The following is a 22937-nucleotide window of genomic DNA, read 5'->3' as shown; positions in this document are numbered from 1 at the left end:
AATAAGATGACCCTGCTTGTGAGAGCTTACAGACTACAATGAGGTGGGGAAGATACAAAGTACAGGTGTGTATTTACAGTGATGCATTTACAATGATGGTCCAGCGATCTTGAGGGAGTGGGGGATAGATAGAGATAGTGAATGGGATACTCATGCACACTTACACATAAAATTACTGATTAGGGAGTGTGATAGGCTGCTCTGAACAAATGTGTTTTGAGGGAGCGCCAGAACTGTGCAAGTTGTGGCTGGTCTTTATTTCTTGAGGTAGAGCATTCCAGAGGATTTGGCGCAATGCTGGAGAAGTCTTGTAGTCGGAGCTGTGAGGTATGGATTAGTGAAGAGGTTAGTGAAAAGTCATTTGCAGAGCACAGCGTTCGGCTAGGCCAATAGACAGAAATGAGGGAGGAGATGTAATGGGGTGCTGCACCGTGGAGAGCTTTGTGGGTGAGAACAAGTACTTTGAATTTGATCCTATAATGAATAAGCAGCCAGTGTAATGACTGGCAAAGAGCGGACGTGTCCGAGTACCGATTAGCCAGATGGATGACCCTGGCTGCAGCATTAAGGATGGACTGGACAGGGGAAAGTTGAGTGATGGGAAGACCAATTAACAGAGCTATACAGTAGTTGAGGCATGAGTGGATCATGGCGACAGTGAGGGTTTTTGTTGTTTCCATAGTGAGAAAAGGGAGGATTCTAGAGGTGTTATTCAGGTATAAGTGGCAAGAGTGGGCAAGAGATTGTATATGGGAGGTGAAGGAGAGATTGGTGTCAAACATAACACCCATACAACGTGCCTGCTGCCAGGGTGTTATTATAGTGCCACCCATGGAGAGGGAAATGTCAGATTTAGGGAGGTTGGTAGATGTCGGGAGTAGAAGAAGTTCAGTTTTGGAAAGGTTGAGTTTCAGATTGAGAGTGGACATGATGTTGGAGACTGCAGACAGTCACTGGTGTTCTGTAGTACAGCGGGGGTAAGGTCAGGGGATGATGTATATAGTTGTATGTCATCAGCATAAAGATGGTATTGAAAGACAAATTTGCTGATGGTCCGTCCAATTGGAGCTGCATAGAGGGAGAAGAGAAGGGGGCCAAGGACTGAGCCCTGAGGTACCTCAACAATGAGAGGAAGAGGAGATGAAGTGGAACCAGCGGATAAGATGCTGAAGAAGCGGTCAGAAAGATAGGAAGAGAACAAGGAGAGAGCAGTGTCCTTTTTGCCTAGTGACTGGAGCCTAGAGAGTAGGAGATGGTGGTCAACAGTGTCGAAGGCTTCAGAAAGGTCAAGAAGAATGAGCAGAGAGTGGTCACCATTACATTTAGCTGTCAAAAGTTCGTTGGTCACTTTGATGAGTGCAGTTTCTTTCGAATGTACGGGGCGGTAACCAGACTGTGATGGGTCTAGGAGGGAGTGAGTGGAGAGGTAACATAAGGCAGAAGTAAACCAGTCACTCCACGAGTTTAGAGATGAAGGGGAGATTGGAGACTGGTCTGTAGTTGTTTGTGCAGGATGGGTTGAGAGCAGGTTTCTTTAATAATGGAGTAATGATAGAGTGTTCAGAGTAGCAAAGTATGGGGTCAGAGTTAATATGTATGACACGGAACGTGAGGGGAATAAAAACACCTCGAAAAAAGATCAAGGTCTTTTCACAGGTCAGATATTATCGCCCTCACATTGTGGCCTTGGTGGAGACGCACCTGACTAGGGATACGGTACAGTGCGTGCAGAATCCCTGGGTACAATGGTCTGCCCATATATTCTATACCAGCTATTCCAGAGGGGTTTCGCTGTTGGTACATAAAGACGTCAGATGGGAAGCGAGGGAAACTCGGAGGGACCCTGAGGGTCGTTTTATTTTTGTCCACACATTGGTGAACACCAGGAAATATGTAGTCTTATGTATTTATAACCCCTCTCCACCTCGTATATCCATCCTGCAGAAGGCAATGAGTTTTGCCTTTACCCAGACGCAGATGTTATTTCTAAGGGCGATTTTAATATGGTTATGAACAACCTCCTGGATAAATTGAGGCTGGATGATGAAGTGACCGGGAGGTCCTCCCCAACGACTACAACCCCGTTGTCATCATTTATGGGGGTGGCGGGTGGTTGGATTTGTGGAGGGTGTGTCACCCTGAGTTAAGGGAGTACACTTGTCACTCATCCACCAAACGCTCTCTATCACGCATAGACTATATATTCGGTTCTAGCGGTCTAGCAATGTGGGTGGCTGATATAGATCATGGAAGTAGAGGGATCTCAGACCATAGTCCGGTCATCCTTAAACTTAAACATGGGCAAGTAAACAGCGGGAAGGCTTGGAAGTTAAATCCTTTCTGGTTAAAACTGATGGGATATCCGGACAGAACGATTGATCAGTTGAATTGCTTCATCGCGTCTCACCCGGAACCCCAGGACATTAATTTATTCTGGTATGCCCTTAAGGCATACCTGAGGGGCTGTTTGTCCTCCACGATCTCTTATATTAAGCGGGTTACCGCAGGGAAAGATGACGAGGTGGAGCAAAAACAAAGATGCGGAGGCAGCATATGTATCTAGCCAAACCAGTGGGAACAGGAATGAGTGGCCGGCTGCCCAGAGGTTATATACTCAGCACGTGGACACTAAATCCAAGCGTAAATTGTTTTTTACTCGTCAATCCTAATTCGAATTGGGGAACTAAACAGGCAAATTTTTGGCCTATCTGGTGCGCCAACATAACACCTCTAATATGATTTTGCAAATTCGCAGGGTGGACGGTACACTGGTGTCTTCGACCGAGGATATTCTCCGCTGTTTTCAGGATTACTACAGGTCACTATATGAATCTAAAAGTGACTTTGATATTTTAGGGTGCTTAGACTATTTGTCAGATATATCATTTCCCACATTAGATCCTGAGCAGCGGGCCCTTATGGACGCTGAGTTTACTGCAGAGGAGATAGATAACGCTATGACAGACATGGCTTCTGGGAAGGCCCCTGGACCTGATGGGTTACCTATTGAATTATATAGGAAATACCGGGATATATTGACGCCACTCCTGGTAAAGGTCTTTTGGGGAATATGGGGGGGGAATTCTATGCCTGAGTCCTTTTATGGGGCTAATATCATAGTGCTTCGGAAGAAGGGGAAGGACCCTTTAGAATGTGGATCCTATCGTCCCATTTCATTAGTGATTGTGGACTATAAAATTTTTACCAAGATTCTAGCTACCAGGCTGAATTCCATTATATTGAATCTCATACATCCAGATCAAACGGGCTTCATGCCTGGCAAAAGTACCTCTATTAACATCAGAAGAGTCCAGTCAATAGTCCAATATAGCTCCCTGGTACCAGACAACAGATGGGCATTGGCATCGTTGGATGCGGCCAAGGCTTTTGACTCTCTTGAATGGCCTTTCCTTTCCGCATGTTTGCAGAGGTATGGCTTTGGCAATCAATTTATAACATGGATCAAAATACAGTATTATACATGAAATCTAAGGCCCTTATTATAATAAATAATTCTATATCTGAGTCTTTCGCGTTGCATAGGGGAACCCGTCAGGGTTGCCCTCTTTCCCCGGCTCTCTTCGCCCTTACGATTGAGGCACTAGCAATACGTATAAGGTCCTTCCCTAATATCCGAGGTATAGATATAGCAGGCAGGGTAGACACCATTGGCCTATATGCCGATGACATGGTGATATTCTTGAATAATGTGGAAGAAACTTTGCCGCAGGTGATATCCCTTAAAGATAAATTTAGCAAATATTCAGGTTTACATATAAATTGGGAAAAATCTGCCCTGTTACCCCTTTCCCATGCTCCGATTCCCCAGCTAGAGGCTCTCTCCTCGCTGCCTATTGTATCTAGTTTTAAATATTTGGGTATCCACATCTCTAATAATAGTACACTTGATCTACAACTTAATGTCCACCCACTGCTGGACCTAGTTAAAGCTAAATTTGTGTCTTGGAGTAGGCTCCCATTATCTGTGGCTGGATGCATTAACCTGGTTAAAATGATATTACTCCCTAAATTTGGCTACTCGCTCCAGCACAGTGTGGTAGCGGAGCCTAAGTCCTTTTTTGTTAATCTTAATTCTCCGGTCACGTTCTTTATTTGGGGGAAAACTAGGCCCAAACTTAAATTGTCCACTTTACAAAGACCAAAGAAGGAAGGTGGGGTGGCGCTGCCAGATTTTTTCCTGTACTACTTAGCTGGGCAGGCTAAAGCTTTAAATAAATGGATGCCGGGTAATTGCCTCCCTAATTCTGAAAGCCACCTACTTCACGCTGCACAAGCGGATTGCCCATCGGGTTTCATTGAGTTGGAAAAAAACAATGCTCCACGTCTGCTACCCTTGCTCCAGCTGGCACGATTAATATGGAGGCAAATTAAAAGGGTAATAGGGTTTAAAGATGTTGTAGCTGAAATGCCCCTGTGGAGTAATAACTATTTTCTGGAGCTACTGAATCACCCATCCACCGTTTTTTAGGCTCAGTATGGCATTTCTTCAGTGGGAGACTTGTATGACCAGGGGACCTTAAAGTCTTTTGAACAGTTACAAGCCGCGCATGATATCCCGAGGTCTCAATTTTTTCGCTATTTACAGCTGAGATCGGCTCTACAGTCACACATGAGGGGTATGGACCGTACTATTTTGTCTTTACCTTTGATAGGAATTCTAACTTCACAGGGTCCCCAGGGTCTCATATCCTCCTTGTACACATATATGCTGTCAGTAGGGGCAGAATCGGCCATAAGCTCTATAATGATGAAGTGGGAACGACTCGTCCCTGATGCGCAAAGAGAGGAGTGGGAGGAGATTCTGGAGTCTCTGATTGGAGTATCTCCATCTATTAATAACAGAATGATACAACTGTATATAATAAATCAATCATATTTGACTCCATTGCGACTTTTTAGGATGGGTCGGCTTCAATCATCAGAATGTATGCGATGTCACTCGCCAGATGCTGATTTTATCCATATGGTATGGCAATGTCCCACTATTCTACACTACTGGAAAGAGGTGACCACACTACTGACATCCTTGATGCAGGCCCCTGTCCCTCTAGAGCCATTGGTTTTCTTTTTTGGGGTATGGGAGGAGGAGATTTGGGATCGATATGCTGGGGTCTTTTTGCGTGAGATGCTGTTTATGGCGTGGAAGGTGCTGGCACTGAGGTGGATGGGGGGCTCAGATCCTTCCCTTAGATTTTGGATCAAGTTGGTGAATTCGGTTGTTCCATATGAGCGTACGTTATATCACAACAGGGGATGCCCGGGTAAATTTGAAAAGATCTGGGAGAGGTGGAATTCCTCTCATCTTACTCTACAAAACTGAGACATCATGTGCGACACAATATGATATAGGAACCAAGCTGCGGAAATAGTAGATATTAGTTGAGGTAGTGGTAGGAGTTTTAGTTAGCTCTTACTGTTACATGACATGACAAGGTTTGAGAGATTAAAAGTGATATATATGGGGAAATACATCAACAGTTATCCTTTAAATATGTTTGGATGGAAATGTACACATTACCTTGTTTATCTGTAAGAGTGTGCAATTTCTTTGTATTCTGTTATCACAACTCATTGTGTATGATGTGCATTCTTTGTACCCTGGTGTTTAATAAATAAATTTAAAAAAGAAAAATCTGAGGGAGAGGGGATGGAAGAGTCTGATGGTGTGGACCTCAAAAGAAGGGAATGAGAGTGATGGAGCTGGGAGGATGACCTGAAAAGTGCATTGTGGGGACAGGAGTATGCTGACTCCACCACCAAGTCTGTTTGTGGGTCTCGGGGAATGGGAGAATTGTAAGCCACCATGGGAGATGGCAGCAGGGGAGACAGTGTAAGAATCCTGAATCTAGGTTTCAGTGAGGGATAGCAAATTAAGAGAGTTGTTCAGAAAGTAGTTGTGCAGAAAAGAAAGCTTATTACATACAGACCATGGATTCAAGAGGACACAATTAAAAGAAGGAGATGAAGGCGTGCAACTAATATTAATAAGGTTAGTAAGGTTTCGATATGAGGTAGGGTAGGGGTTGAGGTTGGGGGACGGTGGACCAGGGTTGAGGGAGATGTCCCATGAAATCTGTATGAGAAGGAAGATAAAGAGCAAGTAGTTATTGGAATTGTCAGAAATTTTTTTTGTGTGATGTGTTTGGGCAAGATGGGATGAGGCTGTTCAGAAAGGTGAGAAGTGCATGGGAGCTGTACATGGGAGAGGGAAGTATAGAGGGGCTGATGTGTATGAGTCGTGATGGAGGGGGGATGGGGCGGGGAGTGTGGATGGCAACAGAACACAGGAGGATAGAAATAAAGCACATGGATAAAAGGAAATGCAGTGTTTGATTTACCTGACTCCTGCCCTGACTAACTGCCATGGAATAACTGCTATATCAAGTGAATGAAAAATATAAATTCATTGATTGGTTCTGTTTGCATCTCTAAATGCCAGGGAATTTAATTAAGGACACACAAAACAACTGAAAGAGAAGGCAACCTTTCATTAGCCAAAAAATTAGTAAAAAATTTAATTCATGCATGGATTAACATGATTGTTTTGATTCATAAAATTATTTTTCAATTTTTGCTTCGTTTTAAATTAATATAATTGTTTTTATGTTGCTATTGCTTGAATTTACTGCCATAGATCATGACTTTTATATCCTTATAATTTTTATATTTACATAATAATTTCATAGCCTTGTACAATCTCAAGTATTTGGTGTCTCAATAAAAAAATGAGATTTTGAAAAAAGTTATGGAATGAGCTTCACTGCCCATGTATTCTAAAGGATGTTGTTGTTTCATAGGACAAATTATTTCTTTATATACTGGGTCATTCTCCAGATGATATGACACTGATTGGTCTCATCAGGGGAAATGCTGAAGACTTGTATCGGAGTGAGGTGGAAAGAATATGTGACTGGTGTAAAGCCAATAATCTTGTACTCAACACTAAAAAAACTACGGAGATGGTTGTGGATTTTAGGAAAGATCAACATGAGATACTTCCAATCTACATCCATGACGAAGTGGTTCTTAGGGTCACAGAGACCAAATTCCTTGGTGTTATCATCTCTCATGATCTTAAATGGGGGAAAAACGTGGATGCTGTTATAAGAAAAGCACAACAGAGGATGTTCTTCCTGCGTCAGCTGAAAAGATATGGTTTGTCTAAGAATCTGCTGATCTTATTCTTTAATGCTGTCATCAGATCTGTGATTTGTTCCTCTCTGATAGTCTGGTATGGGGGAGCCACTGCGCATGACAAACTCCGCTTACAAAGGACTTTCAGAACAGCAGAGAGAATTATAGGTTCCCCCCTGCCTAAAATCCAGGATATTTATGATAAGAGTATTCGATAATAATAAGTCTTTATTTTTATATAGCGCTAACATATTCCGCAGCGCTTTACAGTTTGCACACATTTTCATCACTGTCCCCGATGGGGCTCACAATCTAAATTCCCTATCAGTATGTCTTTAGAATGTGGGAGGAAACCGGAGTGCCCGGAGGAAACCCACGCAAACATGGGGAGAACATACAAACTCCTTGCAGATGTTGTCCTTGGTGGGATTCGAACCCAGGACCCCAGCGCTGGCTAACCACTGAGCCACCGTGCTGCCCACGCATTGAAAATTTCATCCGATCCCTCTCACCCCGGACACTCCTCATTCCAACTACTCCCTTCAGGACGTCGCTTCAGAGTCCCCAAATGCAGCACCAACCACCATATGAACAGCTTCTATCCACTCTCTGTTCAACAATTAAATCGTGATGTGTAGACTATATACTGTATCTGTCTTGTTAGATGTTACTTGTTGTATCTGTTGTTATATATTATGTTGCCTCTTTGCCTCAAAGAATTCCTTGTATATATGTAATATGAACTTGGCGATAATAAATTTGATTGATTGATTAATTGATTGATTTCATTTTTTTCCTTCCTCAAGGGAAGGTGAGTTTTTATTTTTTTCTCTCATTTTGCATCCACACTATTTCTGTTTGCTCTCTACTCAGGTATGAGATTCTTTTGGAGGCTTAGTACTTAAGGTTATATTTCCACATTGAGTAATACCGTTGTTCTTTTATTTTAGACAATCATGTCTAAGTTACATCCCCTTTTACTGGGAAGAACTCTATGTTGCTTATGCTGTATCTGCCAGTATTTTATCATCTTTTTATTTCTCATTGCTATAAGGAACATTTTTATATACCACATTCCAAAAATCTGCCTTATTCTACAGTGTTCTCTGTAACCTCAAAACCAGACATTACAGCTTAAACATGGTTATTTGCTTATAGATGACCTTGCCCCTTGCTATTGATTTGATCTTCTACACTTCAGCACACAAATCCTACTATAGGTTAGACCAGTTGTTTGTTTCTGGTAAACATCTCCACTTTAGCACAAAAGCCAAAATTGAGCCTCTGTTACACTAAAACCCCCTTCTCACATAGCGAGATCGCTAGAAAGATCGCTGAAGCGTCACCGATTTTGTGACGCAACAGCGACCTCGCCAGTGATCTCGCTGCATGTGACACGCAGTGGCGACCCCCCCACTGGATATTGCTGATCGTGCTTGAATGTCATGGGCAATTTTTTTTGTTTTTCGACCTCGTCGGCGACACAGATCTCAGGGACGCAGGCGGGAATCATCTGAAAAGCTGCTGTGTGACAAGGTACCAAAGACCGGAGAGGTCGTTCCACGGATCGCCGGATCGTTGCTGTGTTGCTGAAGAGATCTGCCTGTTTGGCAGCTTACTAGCGAACATTTAGCGACGCACCAGCGATCCTTACCAGGTCGTATCGTTGTCAGGATCACTGGTGCGTAGCTAAGTGAAACAGGACCCTAAGACTATTCCTTACATTCATAAACTACTTTCCTATTAAAGTAACAAAATTGAGACTTCATGAGTGAGAACTAAGTGAAGAGAACAACCAAACTTGCTAGAGGAGTATTTCTCCTTAAATGACTCACCAGATGGTAAAGACCAATAACTTTCAGAGATCACTAGAACTACCGATGGAGTCATTTTGACTCCTTGCAGTTTTTATTTCTCTTCTGTGACTACATTTTTCCCAATTCCGGCTTGACATTCGGTGACTTTTACTCATTTAGCAAAAAACTTCAAATAAAATTCTTGCTATCAGTGTGTCAAGAGTGGGAGAAGAGGGTTGCATTGACAATCCAACACAATGGACAGCAATTAGAACACATTTTATAAGTGGTCATAAATTTGTAAATAACTCATGAAATAATAAAGTTATGTTAAAACCAAGCACATCATTGTTTTTCTTGTGAAATTCTCAATAAGTTTGATGTGTCACATGACCCTCTACCCATTTAAAAAATAAAGTGGGATCCAAAATGGCTGACTTCAAAATGGCCGCCATGGTCACCACCCATTTTGAAAAGTTTCCCCCCTCTCATCTACTAATGTGCCACAAACAGGAAGTTGATAGCACCAACCATTCCCATTTTAAGTGTATCCATATAAATGGCCGACCCTGTATATATATACAGTACATACAGTCATATGTAAAAGTTTGGGCACCCCTATTAATGTTAACCTTTTTTCTTTATAGCAATTTTGGTTTTTGCAACAGCTATTTCAGTTTCATATATCTAATAACTGATGGACTCAGTTATATTTCTGGATTCAAATGAGGTTTATTGTACTAACAGAAAATGTGCAATCTGCATTTAAACAAAATTTGACCGGTGCAAAAGTATGGGCACCCTTATCATTTTCTTGATTTGAACACTCCTAACTACTTTTTACTGACTTCCTGAAGCACTAAATTGGTTTTGTAACCTCATTGAGCTTTGAACTTCATAGCCAGGTGTATCAAATCATGAGAAAAAGTATTTAAGGTGGCCACTTGCAAGTAGTTCTCCTATTTGATTCTCCTATGAAGAGTGGCATCATGGGCTCCTCAAAACAACTCTCAAATGATCTGAAAACAAAGATTATTCAATATAGCTTTTCAGGGGAAGGATACAAAAAGTTGTCTCAGAGATTTAACCTGTCAGTTTCCACTGTGAGGAACATAGAAAGGAAATGGAAGAACACAGGTACAGTTCTTGTTAAGCCCAGAAGTGGCATGACAAGAAAAATATCAGAAAGGCAGAGAAGAAGAATGGTGAGAACAGTCAAGGACAATCCACAGACCACCTCCAAAGACCTGCAGCATCATCTTGCTGCAGATGGTGTCACTGTGCATCGGTCAACAATACAGCGCACTTTGCACAAGGAGAAGCTGTATGGGAGAGTGATGCGAAAGAAGCCGTTTCTGCAAGCACGCCACAAACAGAGTCACCTGAGGTATGCAAAAGCACATTTGGACAAGCCAGTTACATTTTGGAAGAAGGTCCTGTGGACTGATGAAACAAAGATTGAGTTGTTTGGTCATACAAAAAGGCGTTATGCATGGAGGCTAAAAAACACAGCATTCCAAGAAAAACACTTGCTACCCACAGTAAAATTTGGTGGAGGTTCCATCATGCTTTGGGGCTGTGTGGCCAATGCCGGCACTGGGAATCTTGTTAAAGTTGAGGGTCGCATGGATTCAACTCAGTATCAGCAGATTCTTGACAGTAATGTGCAAGAATCAGTGACGAAGTTGAAGTTACGCAGGGGATGGATATTTCAGCAAGACAATGATCCAAAATACTGCTCCAAATCTACTCAGGCATTCATGCAGAGGAACAATTACAATGTTCTGGAATGGCCATCCAAGTCCCCAGATCTGAATATCATTGAACATCTGTGGGATGATTTGAAGTGGGCTGTCCATGCTCGGCGACCATCAAACTTAACTGAACTGGAATTGTTTTGTAAACAGGAATGGTCACAAATACCTTCATCCAGGAACTCATTAATAGCTACAGGAAGCGACTAGAGGCTGTTATTTTTGCAAAATGAGGATCTACGAAATATTAATGTCACTTATATGTTTAGGTGCCCATACTTTTGCACTGGTCAAATTTTGTTTAAATGCAGATTGCACATTTTCTGTTAGTACAATAAACCTCATTTGAATCCAGAAATATAACTGAGTCCATCAGTTATTAGATATATGAAACTGAAATAACTGTTGCAAAAACCAAAATTGTTATAAAGAAAAAAGGTTAACATTAATAGGGGTGCCCAAACTTTAACATATGACTGTATATTGTTAAAAGGCTTTCTTTAAAGCACTTTGTGTTTTATGATATTTTACATTATATGACAGCTCATCATAAAGCGGGATTATACGACCATTATGTTGAACATTGTAACATTCAATGTAAGGCCTGCTAAAAAAGCATTTATTCACATGCACAAGAAAGCAAATTGTGTACTTTTTCTCATTTAGGCTTTGTTCAGAGTGCCTTATTTTTGCTCAGTGTGCTCTTCATGTGCGCACCAGGGAGCAAACGGGCAGCACACTAACCAGTAGTTGGTGTGCCAACAAGTGATCCCAAGTGATTTTCCCCAAAGGTACATAGATTGTGAGTAAAAAATCCCATCTGACCGCAATATGCAATGACTACACTCATCCAAATAAGGGCCACAAGTTTGGATGGAAAAAAAAATTTTTAAACCCACTTTGCATTGTATATTTCTCTTTTGATTATTATTTTAAGTTTATATTTAGTATAAATTGACAGCTTTTTAACACAATCCAATCAATTCTAACAGTGGCAGCACCCAGTGATTAATGAATTCAGAACCTTCTAACAAAATAGCAAAAAGATTATCATAATTAAATGTGCCCCAGAATTTAGCTTTTATTTTGAATGTACATATTTACTAAACAAATATGTCATGAGTACTGACAGGTCCTATTTAAATGTACTCTTATGACTGTGTTTTGCACATTTACACTTTTAGTCTAAAAATATTTAATTTATTGGGCAATTGAAAAGATAAATAAACAAGCATATTTTTAATCAATAGGAATGACAATAGTACATACAGGACCGCCATCAGGGCATTATTGCCTTTACTGGCATATGGGACCTGGTGAGCAGAGGGAGCCCAGACCAGGCCCATATCTGCTCACTGGGCCCCAGGGGCAGGATCCTGCTGGATCAGTAACTGAATGGATGCTCATTCAGTTCAAACTCTATTGCCACGTGTGCCCGTGCTTCACATGCATGAAGGAGACTACACCACTTGACTGCAGCAAGGAGAGGAAAAAGTGTTTCTTTTTTTGCAGAAATCGGCGAGCCACAATATGGGGGCACATTATCCAGGATCATGTGACACCTAGGGCAGGTTTGTTACAGATCGGGTAGGATGGAGACCGATGGGGCAGGATAAAGACAAATGGTGCAGTAACAGCATCATGGGACATATTGGCAGGATGGAGACATAGAATGGGATCATGGGACAGATGGGGCAGGATCATGGGACAGATGGGGAAGGATGATGACAGATGGGGCAGGATGGAGACACATGGGGCAATATAATGGAACCCATGGGGCAGGATGTAGACACATGTGGCAGGAAAATGGGATAGATAGGGCAGGATCATTGGACACATGAGGCAGACTGGAGAAAGATGAGGGAGCATCATGGGACATATTGGACAGGTTCATAGGATAGGATCATAGGACAGATGGGGCAGGATCATGGGAAACATGCGGCAGGATCATGGGACAGGATCATGTGAGAGATGGAGCAAGATTATGGAAGAGATGAGGCAGGATCATGGGAGAGGTGGGGCAGGATCATAGAAGACATGGGGCAGGAGAGAAAGATGAGGGAGCATCATGGGTCACATGGGGAGGATGGAAACAAAGGATAAAAGATGGGGCAGGATCATCGTACATATGGGGCAGGATTATGGTACACATGGGGCAGGATCATGGGGCTGAATGGAGACATCAGATGGGGCAGGATGAGGGATAATATTGGGCAAGATGGGACATCACATGGGGAGAATCAAGACACATGGAGCCAGGGTAAGAGAACATATCACTGGAGCCAGGAATGAGTCACACGGGGCAGGATGGGAGATATTATTACTGCATTGATGCATTTTATCTTTGAGGATACTGTTTCCAATGGGGGGTCTTGTTCCTGTGCAGGGTGGCACTAGATCACCTTTTTTGTTCATCTGATGTAGTATAGAAGTTGGGAAAAGTAAGTAATGTGCTCTGCAAGAACTGCTCTAGATAACTGTGTTATTTTCTGAGTCCTGGCTGTAAGATATGATGGATGAAGAAAAGTGAAGATGAAGGACTTCAACTAGAGATGTAATTGGTGAGTCAATGTGTTACCTATACACTATATAGTATATACAGGGCTCCTTTGTGTAATGTCACTAATGATCACTGTATTACCTATACACTACAGTATATACAGAGCTCCTGAGTGTAATGTCACTGGTGAGTCTCTGTATTACCTGTACACTGACACTATATACAGAGCTCCTGTGCAATATCACTGGTGATCACTGTATGGCACTGTATACTATGTACAGAGCTAATGTGTATAATGGCACTTATGGTAATATTAGTATTTTTTAGTAATGATCAGTGTTGTGGTATTCGGTTACTATGTGTTGGTAATACATGGTTTGGTGTGGTGGTATTTGTGCCTCGTATGTGGTATTATTGATTGCTATGTGGTGGTAATATGTGGTCTGGTCATGGGGTTGTGGTATGTGCCCCTTGCATGTGATATTATTGGTCATTTTAAAAATTGAAAAATAAATAAAATTATACCAAAAAAAAGTATTGGATATTTGAACAAATGTGCGTTAGAGTAGGGTCTGGCCAAAAGAGTCTTCCTTCTCCTGGTGGCGGCTTAAAAACTCTTTTGTCCAAAGCAGAAGCTGATGGCTATGTATAATGCTGGTGTTAGATGCGAACTGTTAGTGTGTGATTGGTGAGGATGTGGGGCAGAAGTGGAGTTTTTCCAAGAGTGGGCAGTGGGACTGTGGAAGGTTTGAGGGGTGGAGGCAGAGCTGAGGGTAGAGCCTGGGCAGAGTGTCATTGGGCTCCAAAATTTTGCTAGTATGGGGCCATGAAATTTCTGGTGGCAACCCTGAGTAAATCATTTATCACTTCTAAAATAAGTATTCTGTTAGTTTTGTCATTACTAAAGGTAGAAGTAAGCATTATATGGAAAAAAAATAAGTATACATTATCCAAACTACCAATTCCAGGAAGAAAATTCTTTATAGTTGCCTTTAAGACAGCTTAGAAGGCTATACATCTGGTTAGTGCGTGTAAGCTATCCACAATGGCAATATCAAATTGTTCGATCTAGTCTATCTTAATGGCAGCCATCTTTTTACATAACAAGGTTATTTTATTAAGAAATTACTAGTGTAAATTGAAAGACTAAATTGTTCAATTTATATGCATTGTGCATTCTGGCAGCAGGTAAAATTAATTGTGCTACTTTAAAAAGTTAATCAGATGTGTTCAATGGCTTGTCACGTTAGAGGCAAAATAGGTGGAACTTTTGAACAGGAGCCAACTGTTCAACACTTATCAGACCAACAACTCAATCCCAAAATGTGTTAACATTTGAACATGAACACCTTTCAGTATATGGTACATATAAACTTCTTATGAGGAAGCCCTTTGGAGTGAAACGCGTCGGGGCCAAGCCAGCGCCACCTGAAATTCCCACATGGGTAAGAAACTTTAGTCTTTTTATTTAGACCTATGCTCTGACCGCTAGGCATGGTAAACAGATTGAGTGATTAGTGAGGTTTTAGGCCTATTACTGCAGGGCATCTGTCCTTTAGTTTATTGAATATGATTCTTATATACTATGTTGTATGGACAAGGACTCCCTTACTTATAAGTCTCTCAGGATATACTGATATTCCTGCATTGTTATATCATAATATCAATACTAGATTTTGCCTTTCGGCCATTTCGCCTATTTAGCGTTAGCTGCTATGACTATAATTTTTCAGGTGGCTTGCTGTCGAGTCTTCCACCTTATGTACTCATGTATTTTGTATTTAAATGTGTTTTTATATCTATATCAATAAAGGTATTTAACTAATTTTTGCATAAAAAAACTGTTTTTTGTGTGACTCATTCATTGGGATTTTTTGAACCAGTACTACAAGTTGATTACAAAAGAAGTTTCATGGAGAACCTTTAAGGATGTCATTATCTATTAGGGCTTCTTGCCAGCTCTCTTTACTTAAAAGGTTGTCCACTACTCTTGCTCAGTTACTGTTTTTGTTATAAATGCTTAAGGACTAAGCCCCTAAATAAACCCATATACACTACTGTTCAAAAGTTTAGGGTCACTTAGAAATTTCCTTATTTTTAAAAGAAAAGCAAAGTTTTTTCAATGAAGATAACATTAATTGATTCAGAAATGCACTATATACATTGTTAATGTGGTAAATGACTATTCTAGCTGCAAAAGTCTGGTTTGTAATGCAATATCTTCATAGGTGTATAGAGGCCCATTTCCAACAACATTTACTCCAGTGTTCTTATAGTACTTTGTGTCTGCTAACTGTGTAAGAAGGCTAATGGATGGTTAGAATACCCTTGAAAACCCTTGTGCAAGTGTGTTAGCACAGCTGAAAACAGTTTGGCTGAGAGAAGAGAAGCTATAAACCTTACCTTCCTTTGTGCTTGCTTATAATCTGGAACATTACATTTGTTGGTTCCATTAAACTCTCAAAATAGCCCAAAATAGCCAGAAGAAAAGAACTTTCATGTGAAACTCGACAATCTATTCTTGTTCTTAGAAATTAAGGCTATTCCATGCGAGAAATTGCCAAGAAAATGAAGGTTTCCTACAATGGTGATTACTACTCACTTCAGAGGAGAGCACAAACAGGCTCTAACCAGAGTAGAAAGAGAAGTGGGAGGCCCCGTTGCACAACTGAGCAACAAGACAAGTTCATTAGAGTCTGCAGTTTGATAAATCGACGCCTCACAGGTCCTTACCTGGCAGCTTCATTAAATAGTAATCGCAAAACGCCGGTGTCAACGTCTACAGTGAAGAGGGTGGCCATCAGGGGAGAGTGGCAAAGAAAAAGCCATATCTGAGACAGGCTAAAAAAAGGTAAAAATTAATATGGGCAAAGGAAAGATAGACATTGGACAGAGGAAGATTGGAAAAAAGTGTTATGGCAGAAGAATCCAAGTTTGAGGTGTTTGGATAACACAGAAGAACATTTGTGAAACGCAGACCAACTGAAAAGATGCTGGAAGAGTGATGAATGCCATCTGTCAAGCATGGTGGAGGTAATGTGATGGTCTGTGTTTGCTTTGGTGCTGGTAAAGTGGGAGATTTGTGCAAGGTAAAAGGGATTTGAATAAGGAAGGCTATCACTCCATTTTGCAACTAACGCCATGCCACATCCTGTGGACAGCACTTGATTGGAGCCAATTTCATCCTTCAACAGGACAATGACCCAAAGCTTACCTTCAAATTATGCAAGAACTATTTAGGGAATAAGAAGGCAGCTGGTATTCTATCTGTAATGGAGTGGCCAGATCTCAACCTCATTGAGCTGTTGAGCAGCTTGACCGTACGGTATGCAAAAATTGCCCATCAAGCCAAACCAACTTGTGGGAGGGGCTTCTGGAAGATTACATCAGCAAATTAACTGCTATACTGCCAAAGGTCTGCAATGCTGTAGTTGCTGCAAAGGGAGCATTCTTTGATGAAAGCAAAGTTTGAAGGAGAAAATTATTATTTCAAATACAAATCTCATTTTTTGAACCTTGTCAATGTCTGGACTAGATTTTAAATTCATTTGGCAACTCATTTGATTAATAAAAGTATGAGTTTTCATGGAAAACACAAAATTGTCAGCGTGACCCCAAACTTTTGAACAGTAGTGTACTTTTTCTGACAAGTTTCAAGTTGTTTTACGTCTTTCAACTTTGTGCTCTGTTGTCATAGTGATCACTTCTTCAGAAACCTCTGCTCCATTCTTACTACATTACTCATTATTCCTTGATCTGGGCAGCAAGCCAGCAGTGAGTGTAGACCTGTAACTTGCCTAAACCCCTCTCAATCCTTACCCAGCTTCACACATAGCATCAGCACAATATCCTGTACAGGACATGGCAGGGAATAGAAGTAATGTACAAAGCAATATTACATCAGCACTGACAATAATGATTATCCCTACTCCCACTCACTGACGTAGATGGATGGGATGGATCAGTGGATGGATGGGAAGAGATCTGAATGTATTCATATTATAAAGGAAATACAGCAGGGAGTATAGATATTACACAGGATATACAGCGATATGTGTACATTATGAGTCAGAGAGAGGAATCATACATGAGGGTTGTTATGCTTCCCCAGGATGTGTATAGAAGCAAACTAAATGCGCTGTAGAGCATTTCAATTACAGACATAGCTGTGCTTACAGAGCAAAATGAAAGAGACTCTAGATTTGGTCAAACTATTTGACCAAGTCAGATTTAAGAAAACGTGTTATGGTCGTTTATTTTTGGAGAGATGGTTAGGTTAGTAGTGGTATGGATCTTTCCCTCCACTCTGGGTCTTAGGAGTATCTGATGTCCACACTTCCCATTTAAACTTTCAGTTGAGGTTTGTTTGAGTCAGTTGTTAGTTTGCAAGTAGCAGAGCAGGAGGGCTTTGTTTATGACTGTCACTTTGAGATAAAACACAGAACGGAGACTTTAGTCAAGACTTTATTGCACCTACAGATTATAGGTTGGTGCAGTAGGGTGGTGCAGTTCGTCCACGGCAATGACTGACCCGGACTTTACGGCTGTGAAAGAGTTCTGGATTTATTTTGTAAATTTGAAAATAAAGATGTTTATGTTGAACTTTCTTTAGTCACTGCCTAATTACTCTATGGCCGAAAAACCGCTGCCTTTTAACATGTATATACATCCTGCTTTATTCACACAGATACAAAGGAGCTGGGCTTGCATGGAGAGCTGGCAGCATTCACAGAAACTGACTGAGCTCTGCTGAATGCAGCTCTGCCCACCCGTGTGGTAGAATCTGACTTGATATCACAGGAAGCCAAGAGATTCTTAGCGAGAAATCATGTGACAAGAACCACAGATTAGGTTTCAGCAGGTTTTGCAAAAGCAAAGTATTTAGTGAAGTACTTATCTATGGCAGTTAGTTTACATAAAAGGGATATGTAAAGTAGTGGCAACTGCTTTAATTTTTCATAATATATTTTCCATTTTTGTAAGGGTAAGCTTGTGTGAATGTCCTTATACTTTTATAAATACTGGAGTTTAATGTCTGAAAATATTAATATTAATATAGCTATATATTTGAGAAAATAATCATATTTTTAGAGGAACACAAATCATACTGGACTCGAGAGGAAAATTATCTTCCATCTGACCAAGGCTATCAAAGCATGAACAATTGAAAAGACTTGATTCATATGAAAATGTTTTGAATTTGGAGTGAAAATTGTGGCCTAAAGGTCGATACTGTCTTTGGCTTCCTATGAAGTAGCAGATCATGTGTTTTAATTATACCCTTGGCTTTTCACTAGGCAAAGTCATAAAATTGGACCCCCCTGAAGTCAATATAGAACTAGAAAAAATTGGTAACAGGAGAGATATATGATTGCTATTTATATTTGAAATGCACTGAAAGCTATTGTGACAGCGAGTATCTGATCAGCTGAGCAGAGTTAGGCACTAAGTGGTCTACTGATTCTACTGTCACAGAGGAAATAATAAGGGCCTCTAAATAGTTTTACAACTGCATTCATAAAGAATCATTGAAGCTTCTCACTAGAAATAGTTGATCAATTTTTGCTGATCCACAGTGAGTACGGAAAGTATTCAGACCCCTTTAAATTTTTCAATCTTATTTCTATGCAGCCATTTGGTAAATTCAAAAAAGTTATTTTTTTCTCATTAATGTACGCTCTGCACCCCACCTTTGCTGAAAAAACAGAAATGTAGAAATTTTTGCAATTTTTTTAAAAAATAAAAACTGAAATATCACATGGTCATAAGTATTCAGACCCTTTGCTCAATATTGAATAAAAGCACCCTTTTGAGCTGGTACAGCCATGAGTCTTCTTGGGAATGTTGCAACAAGTTTTTCACAGCTGGATTTGGCGAACCTCTGCCATTCTTCCTTGCAGATCCTCTCCAGGTCTGTCATGTTGGATGGTGAACGTTGGTGGACAGCCATTTTCAGGTCTCTCCAAAGATGCTCAATTGGGTTAAGGTCAGGGGTCAGGCTGGGCCAGTCAACAATTGTCACAGAGTTGTTCTAAAGCCAATCCTTTGTTATTTTAGCTGTGTGCTTAGGGTCATTATCTTATTGGAAGTTGAACCTTCGGCCAAGACTGAGGTCCAGAGCACTCTGGAAGGGGTTTTCATCCAAGATATATCTGTGCTTGGCTCAGAATGTACATTAACGAGAAAAAAATTAACTTTTTTGAATTTAACAAATGGCTGCAATAAAACAAAGAGAGAAAAAGTTAAAGGGGTCTGAATAGTTTTTCTGTACCCACTGTATACTATTTCAACTGATTCAGGTCAGATAAGCCAATTAATCTTCTGTGGTAAAACATTGCTTTCTGCAATACTCTGTCCTCCCTTTGTTCCAAATAAATTTCTGAATATGGAATGCTTTCAACTCCTTGACTTAGATATAACATTCTTGGAAATATCTTCATCTTAGCTGTATAGATCCTTAGATAAAGATAACACAAATAAACACAAAATGCAGTTTTAAAAGAAAATCTTTATTATTAAGGGAAAAAGAAATCCAAACATACAGGGCCCTGTGTGAAAAAAATATTGCCCCTAAACCTAATAACTTGTTGAACCACCCTTAACAGTAACAGCTGCAATAAAGCATTTGTGATAACTGGCAGTGAGTCTTTTACAACACTTTGGAGAAATTTTAGCCCATGGAGGGTTTCCAAGCATGAACCTTGTTTTTAAGGTCATGCCACAGCATCTCAATCGGATTAAGTTCAGGACTTTGATCAGGCCAATCCTAAGTCTTAGATTTGTTTTTCTTAAGTCATTCAGAGGTGGACTTGTTGGTGTGTTTTGGATCATTTTCCTGCTGCATAACCCAAGTGCACTTCAGCTTGAGGTCACGAACAAATGGCCGGACATTCTGCTTCAGGATTTTTTGGTATACAGCAGAATTCATGGTTCAATTTAGCACAGCAAGTCTTCCAGGTCCTGAAGCAGAAAAACAGCCCCAGACTGTCACATTACCACCACCATATTTTATTGTTATTTTGATGTTCCTTTTCTGAAATACTGTGTTACTTCTTCACCATCTGTAATGGAACATACACCTTCCAAAAAGTTAAACTTTTGTTTCGTCGGTCCATAGAGTACTCTCCCAAAAGTATTAGGGATCATGAAGATGTTTTCTGGCAAAGAATGTTCTTTTGCTCAACAGTGGTTTTTGTCTTGGAACTCAGCCATGCAGGCCATGTTTGTCTCTTTCTTATGGTGGAGTCATGAACACTGAACTTCACTGAGGTAAGTGAGGCCTGCATTTCTTTGGATGTTGTTTTTGTTGTTGACCTCTTAGATAAGATGTCTCTGTGCTCTAGTTTTTGCCATTTGGGGACAATGGCTCCCACTGTGGTTTGGTGGTGTACTAAAACTTGAGAAATGGCTTTATATCTTTTTCCAGACTGATAAATCTCTATTACTGTGTTTCTTATTTGTTCCAGAATTTCTTTTGATCTTGGCATGATGTCTAGCTTTTGAGAATCTTTTACTCTACTTCACTTAGTCAGGCAGGTCCTATTAAAGTGATTTATTGATTGGGATCAAGTGTGACAGTAATCAGGCCTACGTGTGGCTAACGAATTTGAGCTCAGTTTCCCAAAGATGTGATAAACCACTGTTAATTTGTGTTTTCGGGGAAGGGGGCAAACACGTTTTCACACAGGGCCCTGTAGGTTTGTAATTTGTTTTCCCTTAATAATTCAGACTCTCATTTAAAAACTGCATTTTGTGTTTACTTGTCTAATATTTGACCCATTAGTGACCGAGCCAATTTTGACCTCAATGACCAGGCCAATTTTTACAATTCTGACCACTGTCACTTTGTAATGTTATACGTGTAGCTCTGATACACTTCAACGGATTCCACTGATTTTGAGAATTTTTTATGACATATTGTACATCATGATAGTGGTAAAAATTCTTTAATATGACTTGCATTTATTTATGAAAAAAATGGAAATTTGCCAAAAATTTTGAAAATTTAGCAATTTTTAAACTATTAATTTTTTGTGCCTTTAAATCAAAGAGTCATGTCACACAAAATAGTTAATAAATAACATTTTCCACATGTCAACTTTACATCAGCACAATTTTGGAAAGATAATTTTTTTGTATGACCGTTATAAGGGCTAAAAGTTGACTAGCGATTCTAAAAACTTCACCCCTCAAGGTGCTATTTACTATTTTTTTATCACTATGATATGAAAAATCTATTGTTGCAGGGTTCAGCCAGCAGATCTCAGCGGGCACAATGCGCATGCGCCGTCCATTTTCTTCACGTAAGAAAACATGGATGGTCGGGGGACTGAGCAGAAGGGTCGGGGATGGTGGCAGTACCGGGGGCCTTGGGTGAACTCATTTCTCTCTCCTTTGGTATGCTAGATCATATCAGAGGAGAAATAAATTAATAGGATAGGATACAGAATTGGTAAATACCGACCCCAATCGTGTTCTCCAGGGTCTCAGCTATCTCCGGTAGTCGAGATCCTGGAGATTTTAAGATGCTGGTTGCGCTATACATTTATTTCTCAGCGCTGTTAAAAAGCAGTGCTGAGAAATAAGGCCCTTTAACTGCCACAATTTAAAGGCATATTGGCGGTTGTTAAGTGGTTACATTTCTTTAGTGATCTGAAACATTTAAAGAGAACCTGTCAGCCCTTTCAGGGCATTCTATAATGCTGTAGATAAACCCCCAATCCAACCTGCAAGAACAAAAATAAGTTTATTATACTCACCAGAGGGGGCAGTCCAGTGCAGTCCGGTACGATGGGTGTCACAGGTCTTGGTCAGGCGCCTCCTATCTCCTTGCGATGCCACCCTCCAGCTTTCTTCATTGCTCCCTGGCATTCCTACACAGACATACTTATCTGCCCTTTTGAGGGCGGACCAAAGTACTGCAGTGCACAAGTGCTGGGAAAGGTCAGAAAGACCCAGTGCCTGCACACTGCAGTACCTTACTCTGAACCCCATGTACTTCTAGGCACTCCAGGGAGGGTACAGTTCTAGAATACTGGACAGTGGGTTCCTAGTCGCTTCACATTTCCTTGTTCTTAAATCTTTGTGGCAATTAATGTGAGCCTTTTTTCTGAATTTGTTTATATGTGACCCTGTTATCTATTTGCTCTACAACGTTTGATGATTCTGAGATTATGCTCCAGTGACTTTGCAAATTCAAAAGTACTCCATCTCTATACAAGACTTTTAATAAAGTGGTTGCTCTCTCCTTTAAGTTGTTTACAGTCTCTGGAAGACCCCTGATGTAAATGTTACTTTGCCTTGAGCAATTATATCCTCCAGTTTAAACTCAATCTCTTCTATATTACCTGTGTGCTTATTAATATTGAGGATGTCATGTTCTAGAGTGTCTACTACCTCATCCGTTTTGATCTCTATGTTGGAGATCCATTACCCCAGCTCATTTTCTTGCTTAAAAACATCCGATAAGGTTTGGGTGTGTTATATTCTAAACATACACTTGTTATGTTTCATCTGTTAAGAGTAGAGTTGAGCGAAATGGGTCAGTCAAATTCAAAAGCCGGCGACTTTCGCTGAAGTCGGGTTTCATGAAACGAAACCTGACCATAGCGTGAGGTCGGCCACGAGGTTGGCGACCAGAGCGCCAAAGTTTCAAATGATGCTTCCAGCGCCATTTTTCAGCCAATGATGGAGGATGCACACTGTGGGCAACGCGATGACATAGGCATCGGT

The 22937-nt window shown here is 40.6% G+C and overlaps 1 protein-coding gene across 4 annotated transcripts in view; it reads right to left on the bottom strand.

Annotated features, from left to right (window-relative positions):
* GRID1 (glutamate ionotropic receptor delta type subunit 1) overlaps nt 1-22937 on the bottom strand; it is a 1795826-nt gene that overhangs the window by 1541 nt on the left and 1771348 nt on the right. The window lies entirely within an intron of this gene.

This window comes from Dendrobates tinctorius, unplaced genomic scaffold (genome assembly GCF_039654945.1).
Source record: "Dendrobates tinctorius isolate UK_male_01 unplaced genomic scaffold, ASM3965494v1 ptg000040l, whole genome shotgun sequence".
Classification (NCBI taxonomy): Eukaryota; Metazoa; Chordata; class Amphibia; order Anura; family Dendrobatidae; genus Dendrobates; species Dendrobates tinctorius.
Note: the sequence above shows the minus strand (reverse complement) of the source record. Positions and strands in the feature narration are given on the sequence as shown.